Source organism: Haliotis cracherodii, unplaced genomic scaffold (genome assembly GCF_022045235.1).
Source record: "Haliotis cracherodii isolate W230 unplaced genomic scaffold, xgHalCrac1.p SCAF_19, whole genome shotgun sequence".
NCBI lineage: Eukaryota > Metazoa > Mollusca > Gastropoda > Lepetellida > Haliotidae > Haliotis > Haliotis cracherodii.
In genome coordinates this window covers 4,279,486-4,293,070 of record NW_027266274.1, presented here as the reverse complement: position 1 = coordinate 4,293,070, position 13,585 = coordinate 4,279,486, and the positions used below count along the sequence as shown (strand labels likewise).

The window sequence follows — 13,585 nt, the reverse complement described above, 5'->3', positions numbered from 1 at the left end:
TTCGAATGGTTACCATAACATGTCCATTTATGCATGAAGGAACGTGCAATTTGGTGTGAAGTGTCATATGTGCCTTATTTTGTTCTTATTTTTACCTTAAAACTTTTACTGCATCTTCTATCTATGATGAATAATGCATATGTGTGAACCTCAAGATATGTTACGGTATTATGCTCAATCCCACCAATGTTCTCAAAATGTGCTTGTAGAACCCAAATCTTGTTGCCATATTGAAGAGTGCCTCTGTGGTCAAGCAGCCACACACACACGTGCATGCACGTTGCTATATAAGTGCAATAATCTTGGACGCCACGTTAAACCCAATTTCACCTCAGCGCCATATTGAAACTCCCTGTGACCATTACTTGACTACTTATATGTGTAGCCATGTGGTATTAAAATATACACAATGATATGTTTACTTGAGAATATCAGTCTGCAGTCTCATACGAAAAATTGAAATGTATAAAATATTTAGGGAGTCAGAGTCCTATGAATTGTACAAAATGTCATAATTTATTACATTATCGTAAAGGATGTTTTGAACTAGACAGCCATGGCATGTCTGAGGTTGTCAAGCTTCTGTTGTATATTGGCCTTTGACAGGATCAGGGTATACAGGAGCTCTTGTCAAGCCTTGTGTTGTACCATGGCCTTTGACAGTGTAGTAACTGAGGATCAGATATTACAGGAGTTCTTGTCAAGCCTTCTGTTGAACCATGGCCTTTGACAGTGTAGTCACTGAGGATCAGGTAATATAGGAGTTCTTGTCAAGCCTTGTGTTGTACCATGGCTTTTGACAGTGTAGTCACTGAGGATCAGGTATTACAGGAGTTCTTGTCAAGCCTTGTGTTGTACCATGGCCTTTGACAGTGTAGTCACTGAGGATCAGGGTATACAGGAGTTCTTGTCAAGCCTTGTTTTATATTAATGCCAAAGCTCATCAGGTGATGTTTGAATGCTTGGATTGCAGATTGTTGTTGCTTATCTGTTGTGATATGATGTTGAATGTGACTGGTTCACATATTACACCTTGAATATTCATTTAATAAAATACAATGGTAATATATAATCACTACCAAAAGAAGCATGAATACCATACATGTTGGTTAATTAAGAATGAAGAATTACTTATACATGTATTCAAGAGATGTTAGATTGTATATTTAATGGCAGGTAATAATGGAAGAAAAATAAACTCAGGGATATTGAATAGTCTGTTTATTTTTGCTATTGTTGCATGCATCAAGCAATGTATTCCACCCATGCATCAAGCAATGTATTCCACCCATGCATCAAGCAATGTATTCCACCCATGCATCAAGCAATGTATTCCACCCGTGCATCAAGCAATGTATTCCACCCGTGCATCAAGCAATGTATTCCACCCGTGCATCAAGCGATGTATTCCACCCGTGCATCAAGCCATGTATTCCACCCGTGCATCAAGCCATGTATTCCACCCGTGCATCAAGCCATGTATTCCACCCATGCATCAAGCGATGTATTCCACCCGTGCATCAAGCAATGTATTCCACCCGTGCATCAAGCAATGTATTCCACCCATGCATCAAGCGATGTATTCCACCCGTGCATCAAGCCATGTATTCCACCCGTGCATCAAGCAATGTATTCCACCCGTGCATCAAGCAATGTATTCCACCCGTGCATCAAGCAATGTATTCCACCCGTGCATCAAGCCATGTATTCCACCCGTGCATCAAGCAATGTATTCCACCCGTGCATCAAGCCATGTATTCCACCCGTGCATCAAGCCATGTATTCCACCCGTGCATCAAGCAATGTATTCCACCCAAGTCAACAATCTCATCAAACTCAGATCTTACTACGATTCACCTCACCTCCCCGATCCCCTACCAAATGGATGGGTCTCGAGAATGTTGTGTGCAGCGATGACAGTATGTACCCGCCAGACACGTACGTGCACGGCCGTCTACCACTGACTTTCATCAAACAGTGGATTCTCCACGGTGATGCAATATTCCAATTTAGACGTTACTCTCTTCTCATTCAACTTTGATTGGAAAACAACCTGTTTTGTGTTGAAAGTCGAAACAGACTGACGAATATGTGTGCCTTACACACTTTACATACTTTATTTACACACCTAAAATGTTTTTTTCATTTGAACGCATAGTAAAATTACATATACGGACGTATGCATAGTTACATATGTGTAAAGTTACTTACGTTAGTAAATGTTCTGCATGTGAACGGGGTATAAGACCATACGGACCGCTTTACGGGTCTGAGTCAACAAAGGACGTTTGATTGGTCTTCTGGCTCTGCATCCAGCTGTTTTCAGACGATTTCTGATGGTTCTGTTTGAGATCGCCCTGCACCTGCCAGCCACTGTGCCTTTAAAACTGTATGGGTATTGTTTTCATTGTTTCTAAATGATCTGGAACCGTTTTTATACTCTCAAAACTGCCCTGGTGTTTCTGTTCAATCTCAGTCACTTAATGGTCTGTTAGATCTCTCTGTTGTTTTGTTCGCATTACTATATGCAGATGGCACAGTTTTGTTAGCTTTTAATCATCAAAGTTTACAAAATATGTTTGATATTTTTTCACTTTACTACAGAAAATGGAGATTGCATATCAGTACTAGTAAAACAAAAATGATAGTTTTTGGTGGTACAAAAAGAGACAAGAGTAAACATATATTATTAAATGGCTCACCAATAAAAAATGTCACTGATTATAAATATCTTTGAATTCACTGTACAAATAAAAACTCTTTCAAAACTTCTATAAAACAAATTGTGAATCTGCCACTAAGGCCATGTACTTCGTATCACGCAAAAGTAAAACATTTAATCTGTCCATAAAATGTCAATTATATCTCTTCGATGCTATGGTAAAACCAATTCTATTATATGGTAATGAAATCATGGGTTTTGAAAATTGTAAACAAATTGAATCTGTTCACCTTAACTTTCCACGTAAATTACTTCCCATTAAGAAAAGTACACCTTTATACATGTTGTATGGAGAACTTGGAAGAGTACCTTTAAGTAATTCTATCAAATGCCGAATGGTATGTTTTGGGGCTAGGTTCTTATCTGGCAAAGAACAAAAGTTATCAAGAATTCTATATCAAATGTTATACTATGAAGTCTGTACAAACAATAGCTGTCAAAAATGGATAACATGTTTGGAAAGTATTTTCAATGAAACGGGCTTCAGTTTCTATTGGTTAAGCCAACAAGCAATTCTCCTAATGTCCTTAAATCTGTCATGTCGTTAAGGTTATCTGACATTGCAACTCAAACATGGAATGCAGAGATTACACATTCTTCTAAAGTTATCACATATCGCATATTTAAAACTGAACTCGTCCTTGAAAAGTATTTATTAGTTATCCCTTTCTCGTTGGCTGTAAAATTCCTTCTTTTTAGAACCGCATGCCACCATTTACCTATTGAACTAGGTAGGTGGCACACAATCCCTGTCAATGAACGAACGTGTAAACTCTGCGACATGAGCGATGTTGGTGATGAATTTCATTATATTTTTGTTTGTCCTTATTTCAAACCCCAACGGAAACTATATGTTCCAATTTCATATGCTGAAAACCCAAATATGTTTAAATTCAAAGAACTTTTTAATTGTAAAAAAATAAATGTTATAAAGAAACTCTGTACATTCTGTAATGTCATTATGAAAACTGTAAAATCTTCCATGTAAACCAGCCCGCCATCTTGTGTATTTACTGTTTGCACATTTGTACCTCATATGCCGAGGATCCCGGCCTGAGCGTGAATAAAGTTCTGTTCTGTTCTGTCCACTGGACGTCGTCTATCGAGTGTTCATGACGCTGCATCTTCTCTCCTGTATGCCTTATGAGGCTGACTTGGGCGTGGCCTGTCCTCAACTTCATCTGAGTTCGGTATTTCTGCTGTAATCTTGAAATTACAGTATGGTGACGTCCACAAGACATTCCTGCATTTTCCATTCCCATACTCTGCCATCTAAACGCTTCAGACATTCTACGACGTGCCATGATAATGCTTTGTAATGAGCATGCAGCCTGAGTGAGAAATGTGGACCTGCAATGTTCGCGACCTATATGGGTTTTCAGACATGTCATGGGTATTGTGCTCCACGTGCAGTGTGTGCAACATGAAGTGCCTTGACAGTGGTATTGGCACTGGTATGGTGTGGAGAAAGGGCCATAATATCTAATGTATGGATACATCTCATTTTCAAAACTTCTAATGCTGTCATTTTGATTTTACTGGTGCTTAATTAATTTCCAAATGTACAGGTTATACAATTTGAAATAACACCACAGCCATTAACTATCCATATATAATGCATCATCAGACAGGCGAGGTGAAGGATTAAACAATAGTGATTAAGAGGTGTTTCCCCAGATTTTGTTTCCAAGCTGAACATTCTTCATCAAACATATTGTCAGGAGGGCAAAATCCATTTTAGCAAAATAAACGAACAGTAATCAATGTCAGTCACCCGGCTGTGATTTCGGTGTTTATGTAAGATGTCATAGTGGATATCCGTGAAGATCCGGGATAGAATAGGTCTTCAGCAACCCATGCTGGGGGTAAGAGGCGACTAACGGGATCGGGTGGTCAGGCTTGGTTGATGCATGTCATCGTATCCCAGTTGCGTGGATCAATGCTCATGATAACAATCACTGGATTGTCTCATCTAGACTCGATTTTTGACAGACCGCCGTCATATAGCTGGAGTATTGCTGAGTACGGCCTTAAACAACAAACAAACAATTGTTACAGTGGGTTTGAATCAAAGCTTGAACCCTACAGATTCATTATCATATGGGTTTTACAGTAATCTAATTGATGTCTTTGAAAGACAAACATACCAGGGTCTTGTAAACACACACCAAGATTTGAACACAGCACAGCACCATTGTGTTTTCTGGTGATTCATTGTGATTTGATAGCGATTCCTAAACACATGCCCATGAGATGTTTTGGCAGATATGTCTCGTATGAATATAGAAAGGGTTTTGTTTTGTCGCTTTTTTTACACACAGGACCCGATTACTGGTTTAATCACTAAGCCATTGCATTTAATACTATAAGGCTGCATATCACTTGGTGATTATAACCGAGACGGATACCTTACTTTGAAATAAATGCAAGTTTAACTATACCCCTACCAAAGTTAATGATCACAGGCTGGTCACTAAACTTCCCATACACCACTAAAATCTCACTGCAGAGAAGTAGTTAGCTAAAAATCGATTTAATTCCCTTTATATTGCCATGAGTCCCACAGTACAATTCACAGTTACAATGAATTAATAAACAATCTGAGGACAAAATGAAAAATGTTCATCTTTTTATCCACTTAAATATTAGTCGTCCTCACTGAATATATCGTACAAATACTTTTCTTGTTTCTCTTCAATAATTACATTGCCTTATTTATCGTTACTTAGAATGAGATGTGTAATGATTAGTCCCATGCTCCTGCTGGTATAGGCTACAGACTGGTGCAACGAATGATTACCAGAGTTTTTAAAACAGAAGTCCTTAGTGTTTTTAGCCTCAAAGCAGTGGCAAGAGGGAAATTCACTGTATGTAATTAAAGAAAGGTACATGTCGATGATACTTGTTTTGGAGTAACATATGGATATTTAACACCATTTTCTTATTTTATTGTAATATAGGTTACGAATGTTTTCATATAAATATCATACGGTTTTGTTTCTATATCAAACATATTGTTTGGATATTTGTAATTCCATTGAATTCACCTAGATACATTGGCTATGGAATATTGGAAGTAAAAAATTGAGATCACAGAAGCCGCGGACATTACGTGCAAACAAACATCACTCAGCAACCTTTGTCGTAAAAGTATAAGTATAACCTTATGTAATTATATACCCAGTCCACGTGTCCAAGGTTGATCCTACATATAATACATGTACACATGTGCTTTTGTCACAATTTTCATGATTATTTCCTGAGAAATACACTTAATTAGGCATCGCCTACATCTGTTGCACTCAGAATTTATCGTGTACTCAGGTGAAAAATACATTTTATTTTCAATTAAAACAAAGTTTATTCAGGAACATATAACGCACAATTACCTTTATTAATTATTTATATAAACACCTCTTCCCTTTAAATAACATAGTTTAACATACTCTGTGTGTGTGTGTGTGTGTGTGTGTGTGTGTGTGTGTGTGTGTGTGTTGGCCTGTGTGTGCGTGCGTGGTCTAGTGGATAGAGCATCTGCCTTGAGATGGGAAGGTCGGTAGCTTGATTGTGGTTGATAGTAGAGTCAATATACTTTGTCTGAGTGGGGTATCCATGTTAAGCTGCGGCATGGTATGTCTGTGGGCTAGCACTATAAAACCAGCACAAGTCCGGACTAGTACAAGAAGCCACACACACGCACATGCATGGGAGTCGCTAAATAAGTGCAATAATCTTGAAAGTGACGCTAAACCTCATTTCACATAATCTCATATAAAAAACAAACAAACAGAATAAACTGTCCTGGAGTCCTCCACAATGGAGTCTCCCATATATAACGCCCCTTCATACAGAGAGATGAAATGGGGTTTAATGTCGCGTCCAAGGTTGTTGCACTCAGCTGGTACGTGTGTGTGCGTACGTGCGTGCGTGCGTGCCTGCGTGCATGCGTGTGAATAACATGAATACGCCACTCAGATACAGTATGCTGACTCCGAGCCGACCAGTCCTTGTTTTAACACCTTAATGCCGAGCGCCAGGCAAGTAAGTAAGTGGTCCCCTACCAAATGGATGGGTCTCTGCAATGATGTGTGCCATTCAGCCATGACTGTATTCGCCTGCCTCCTGGCACGTCAGTAAGTGTGTGTGTGAGTGAACAAGCGTACAGTCGACGAAGTCATCTATATCCCCCGCCATTTTTACACGTTATGGTCCCAAACCAGGTAACTGACCCAACATTTCTCTTAGGCCTTGTCAAAATAGCTGCAATGGAAATTCTTAAATAAACATTTATAAAACTCCTTAATATCACATGGCACCAGTTCAGTATGTGTCTGGTAAACATGCAAAGTTTTGTAAGAAATTATTTAACGGTTTTTGAGTTACGCTCCGGAAACGAACAGCACCCTTATAGAACCTAAGTCCAACTTGTTGCCATGGACACGTAAAAAATAAAAATTTATAAAACTCCTAAATAGCAAAAGGCACCAGTTCAGTATGTGTCTGGTAAACATGCAAAGTTTTGTAAGAAATTATTTAACGGTTTTTGAGTTACGCTCCGGAAACGAACAGCACCCTAATAGAACCTAAGTCCAACTTGTTGCAATGGAAACGTAAACAATATAAATTTATAAAACTCCTAAATAGCAAAAGGCACCAGTTCAGTATGTGCCTAGTAGACACGCAAAGTTTTGTAAGAAAGTGTTTAAGGGTTTTTGAGTTACGCTCCGGAAACGAACAGCACCCCTATAGAACCTAAATCCAACTTGTTGCAATGGAAACGTAAAAAAAAAAATATATAAGGTTCCTAAATAGCAAAAGGCACCAGTTCAGCATGAGTCTGATAGACAGGCAACGTTGCGAAGAGAAATATTTAACGGTTCCTGAGTTATGCTCCGGAAACGATTTCGGGACGCACACACGCACACACGCACACACGCACACACGGACGGAACCCATTTCTATATCCCCCGCCAACTTCAGTGTTTGCCAGATACGACTGACACTGTGGATATGTCAAGTACATATCATAACACTATCAGTGTTTGCCAGATACGACTGACACCGTGGATATGTTAAGTACATATCATAACACTATCAGTGTTTGCCAGATACGACTGACACCATGGAACATAACACTATCAGTGTTTGCCAGATACGACTGACACTGTGGATATGTCAAGTACATATCATAACACTATCAGTGTTTGCCAGATACGACTGACACTGCGGATATGTCAAGTACATATCATAACACTATCAGTGTTTGCCAGATACGACTGACACCATGGAACATAACACTATCAGTGTTTGCCAGATACGACTGACACCGTGGATATGTCAAGTACATATCATAACACTATCAGTGTTTGCCAGATACGACTGACACCGTGGAACATAACACTATCAGTGTTTGTCAGATACGACTGACACTGTGGATATGTCAAGTACATATCATAACACTATCAGTGTTTGCCAGATACGACTGACACTGCGGATATGTCAAGTACATATCATAACACTATCAGTGTTTGCCAGATACGACTGACACCATGGAACATAACACTATCAGTGTTTGTCAGATACGACTGACACCGTGGAACATAACACTATCAGTGTTTGTCAGATACGACTGACACCGTGGAACATAACACTATCAGTGTTTGCCAGATACGACTGACACCGTGGATATGTCAAGTACATATCATAACACTATCAGTGTTTGCCAGATACGACTGACACCGTGGAACATAACACTATCAGTGTTTGTCAGATACGACTGACGCTGTTGATATGTCAAGTACATATCATAACACTATCAGTGTTTGCCAGATACGACTGACACCGTGGATATGTCAAGTACATATCATAACACTATCAGTGTTTGCCAGATACGACTGACACCGTGGATATGTCAAGTACATATCATAACACTATCAGTGTTTGCCAGATACGACTGACACCATGGAACATAACACTATCAGTGTTTGCCAGATACGACTGACACCGTGGATATGTCAAGTACATATCATAACACTATCAGTGTTTGCCAGATACGACTGACACTGTGGATATGTCAAGTACATATCATAACACTATCAGCGTTTGCCAGATACGACTGACACCATGGAACATAACACTATCAGCGTTTGCCAGATACGACTGACACCATGGAACATAACACTATCAGTGTTTGTCAGATACGACTGACACTGTGGAACATAACACTATCAGTGTTTGCCAGATACGACTGACACCATGGAACATAACACTATCAGTGTTTGCCAGATACGACTGACACCATGGAACATAACACTATCAGTGTTTGTCAGATACGACTGACACCGTGGATATGTCAAGTACATATCATAACACTATCAGTGTTTGTCAGATACGACTGACACCGTGGAACATAACACTATCAGTGTTTGCCAGATACGACTGACACCGTGGATATGTCAAGTACATATCATAACACTATCAGTGTTTGCCAGATACGACTGACACCGTGGAACATAACACTATCAGTGTTTGCCAGATACGACTGACACCGTGGAACATAACACTATCAGTGTTTGCCAGATACGACTGACACCGTGGAACATAACACTATCAGTGTTTGCCAGATACGACTGACACCGTGGAACATAACACTATCAGTGTTTGTCAGATACGACTGACACCGTGGATAGGTCAAGTACATATCAAGTAGACCAGTGAGTGGTGGTTTCATGTCACCTTAAGGGGAACAATTTTAAGTGCCTTGTCATGGACACCACTTGATGGTCAATTTAATCTCAAGTTGACCACACCAAATTTTAGTACCTGTGCAAAACAAAATGCTTCGCATTCCATCATTACTATGTATACCGGGCGACTTCCAAATACCGGCAGACTTGGTCTCAGCCCCAAAGGTACAGGCGAGTATCTAGAGGGAGGAAGGAAGGACGGCACACTTCCTTTGACTTGTACATATGCCATTGTGATTAAAACTACGTAATCCTCAAACCGCCTTCTTGTGTTGTGTTACAATGTTCACGACCAATATAGCTTTTCAGACATGTCATGGGTATTGTGCTCCACGTGCAGTGTGTGCAACATGAAGTGCCTTGACAGTGGTATTGGCACTGGTATGGTGTGGAGAAAGGGCCATAATATACAACTTCTCATTTTCAAAACTTATCATGTTATGTCATTTTGATTTTGGTAGTGCTTAATTAATTTCCAGGTGTACAGTTAAAGTAATGCAATTTGAAATAATACCACACTGTCAGACGTTAATTAAGCATTGAGAATATTTTGTAGTTTTAAATAAGGTGACTTGACATATACAATACATAATGAAGGGTATTTCACCAGATTTTGTTTCCAAGATGAACATTCTACATCAAAGTTATTGTCATGAAAGGGCGCAAAGAAATTTTAGCAAAGTATACGAACAGTAATCAATGTCAGTCACCCGACTGTGATTTCGGTGTTTATGTAGGTTCTCATAGTGAATACCCTTGAAGATCCGGGGTAGAATGGGTCTTCAGCAACCCATGCAACCCGTAAGGCCAGGTTCACACAGTGCCGATTATGGCTCCCGTTTGAGTTCAGACAGTGCTACGACACGAAAAGTGAAAAAGTCGGATTACTATCCTCAATGACCTGGAATGTCCTATCATTATCTGAATGCAGTCCAATACGTTCGTTCGTAACAGAGTCGTACAGATCGGGAAAGGTCCAGGGAGGTGCGTCCCGTAACATTCGGGAAACTCAGCTGATTTTGTCTTATCGGATTACAATCATGACGATGTCGTGACAGATTATGCTGTATCGGATCATAATCGTAACAATTTTCTGTGTTGTCTGGACGGTATCCTGTTGATCACGACGCTGTCGTGATGAACGGGCATGAATTGTTCATTGCCGTTTCTTGTCGATAGAGTCCAGATTGCGTCCAGATCTTGCCGAATGCGAACCGTCTTTGTCGGTTCACTGTCCGGTCACTGTCTGATCTCTGTCGGATCGCATTCGGGAGAATCGGGACGCTGTCCGGACAGATTCGGTTGTTTTTTTACCATGCGGAAGATACAAATTGGATCAGATTCGGATTAAGAACGGGAAAATCGGGACAAATTGGGCTTGGAACGGCTGAATCGGCACACTTCCTGAACAATATTGTTTGTCAATTTTCCGCCACGAAGCACAGGATCTTGATCAGACTTTTGACAAATATTAATCAGGAATGGTCCTATCAAGGACGGCAGTAAAAATCCTGAATTGTGACCGAGTCGTAAAAGGTGACTATGCTTGTCGCACGAGGCGACTAACGGAATTGGGTGGTGAGGCTCGCTGACTTGGTTGATGCATGTCATTGTATCCCAGTTGCGTAGATCGATGCTCATGATGTCAATCACTGGATTGTGTGATCCAGAGTCGATTATTTACAGACCGCCGTCATAAAGGTGGAATACTGCTGAGTGCGGCTTTAAACAACAAATATTTTTTGTCTCATCAGAGTCAGGTGGTGTAATGGGTTGTGTTGAAATGCTGTGTTGTGGTAAGATTGTCGGGTTGGCAGGATGTCGACTGACTGGGTTGGTTGGTTTGTTGTTTAACGCCGCACTCAACTATATTCCAGCTATATGACGGCGGTCTGTAAATAATCGAGTATGGAACAGACAATCCAGTGATTGATATCATGAGCATCGATCCACGCAATTGGGATCGATGACATGTATCAACCAAGTCAGCGAGCCTGACCACCCGATCCTAAGCATAGTCACCTATTATGGCAAGCATGGGTTGCTGAAGACCTATTCCACCCCGGAATCTTCACGGGTCAGACTGAGTGGGAGTTAAAAGATACTGAACTGTTTGTGAGGCTTGTCTATGAGGACTGCCAGGCAGGGAGGATGTCGATTGATAGGGTGTTGATTGATTCTGAGCAGGATGTGCGGCTTGTCAATGAGATTTAAGTCTGTTGGCATGAATGAAGAATTTGTATCCTTTAATTGTGCTAGTTTTCAGTAGTTTGTATGTATGGTTTGGTGCAAAGGCAGGGTCAATCATTGGAACCTGATCTCCAACAGTAAAGGAAGGCACATTGACCCTGACATCTTGCAGATTCTTGCTTTTATCCTGACATGTTGTCCTTTGCGAGAGATTGTGCAACATTCAGAGTTTTCAAGTGAACTTGAAGATGACCCTGTGCATCTTTGCCGATGGTAGATTTTGGCAGCAAAGTACAATCAATTGGGAGATTCATTTCCTTTCCAAACAGAAGGTTGTCGGGTGAGACTGACAAGGTGCGGTGTGCATGGACAGCATAACACAAAGAATGAGTTTCGCCAAATTGATTTGGTCAGGGGCAGCATATGTTCGAAGAGCCTGTCCTATCATACTGTTCCCCTTTCACACATCCCGTTAGTTTGGTGAGGTAGGACGAAGTGCAGTAGTGCCTGATATTGAGTTTACAGTGAGCATTTACCCGCATGGAAGTGAACTGCCTACCTCTGTCAGTAAAAAGTGTACGGGGAGCTCGTTCGAAGACCCTGGTTCGATTACCGACATGGGTACAATGTGCGAAGGCCATTTCTGGTGTCCCCCACCGTGATATTGCTGGAATATTGCTAAAAGCGGCGTAAAACCATACTCGTTCCGTCAGTCAGAAGGAATCAACTGCCAGAACATATTTATAACCTTGACATAACATAACCTTGACCTTGACATAATTCTCAATATCCTGACATAAGTTTGGCTAGTAATACTTCGGGAATAATTTTGACGTGTGGCATCTCGTCCAAACTTAGTGGCTGCCGACTTTGGAATCACAGAGAAACTTTTTGCGACCTTTATGCTTTGCATGCTAGAAATGGTAAAGAATGCCCTCACCCTTTACTTGAACATCTGTAATAGTGGAAGGAGCTTCACCTTTTTCAATGTAGTCAATGACTGAGCTAAGGTCTGGGGATTTACGTTGCTTTTCTGCCAAGTTTTGATCATCAAGATCAATTCCTATAGTAAAAACTAGAGGGAGGTGGACATGATTTGTAGACAAAGTACTAGTATACAGATATAGAGGATGATATCTCATATCTAGAAGTGTCTTCATATCAGACATTATGTGAATCAAGTGCAGAATTGTTAGTGGTTGAGTGTGAAGTCTTGAGGGAGCAATGGTTTCTTTGGAAAAGTGTCTCGAGGAGATGGGCATGATTTGGCCGGAGAGGAAGACATTGGTTGGAGGGATGAGGCATAAATCATTGCCCCTTTTGCTTTGTGTGGTCATTGTTGTTGGGGTGGTGTTGTAGCAGTGGTGGCAGGCACGTTTGTCTTCTGGCGTGAGACTTGGGCATGGTATGCTGGTTTGTGCGATATGGCTCATTTTATCTGCTTTTGAATGGGTATATTGGCGAGTGGAGACAGTCAAGGTTGAACGCCTCTTGTTGCCTAAGTTGTAATAGTCATTATGGCGGGAATAGCAATTGAGGGTGTAGATCTCACATTGGCATAATGGAGAATAGTCATGGGCGTATGTGCCATGGTGATGGAGTGACAGTTTGGGCCTGCTTGAATGTGAAGTCGGAGTGGGTAAGAGTGGAGATGAAGCAGTAGCAGCTACATGTGCATATGTGCGTGTTGATGGGATAGGTTTCATTGAAATAGGTGGGGAGGGTATTTCAGCAATGTTGGCTTAGTGTATCTGCTCAGCATGGGTACAATGTGTGAAGCCCATTTCTGGTGGTTCCCGACGTGATATGGCTGGAATGTTACTGTTCAAAGGCGGCGTAAAACTATATTCACTCACTCACTCATTCCTCCGTAGCATAATTATCCATGAAACCCTTCACTAAACCCGCTTGTGTTCACCTTGTCATT

At 40.8% G+C, this 13,585-nt stretch overlaps 1 pseudogene; it reads left to right on the top strand.

Annotated features, from left to right (window-relative positions):
* Nucleotides 1–1,706: 1,706 nt before the first annotated feature.
* LOC139467031 (uncharacterized) lies at nt 1,707–3,719 on the top strand (annotated as a pseudogene).
* The last annotated feature ends 9,866 nt before the right edge of the window (nt 3,720–13,585 follow it).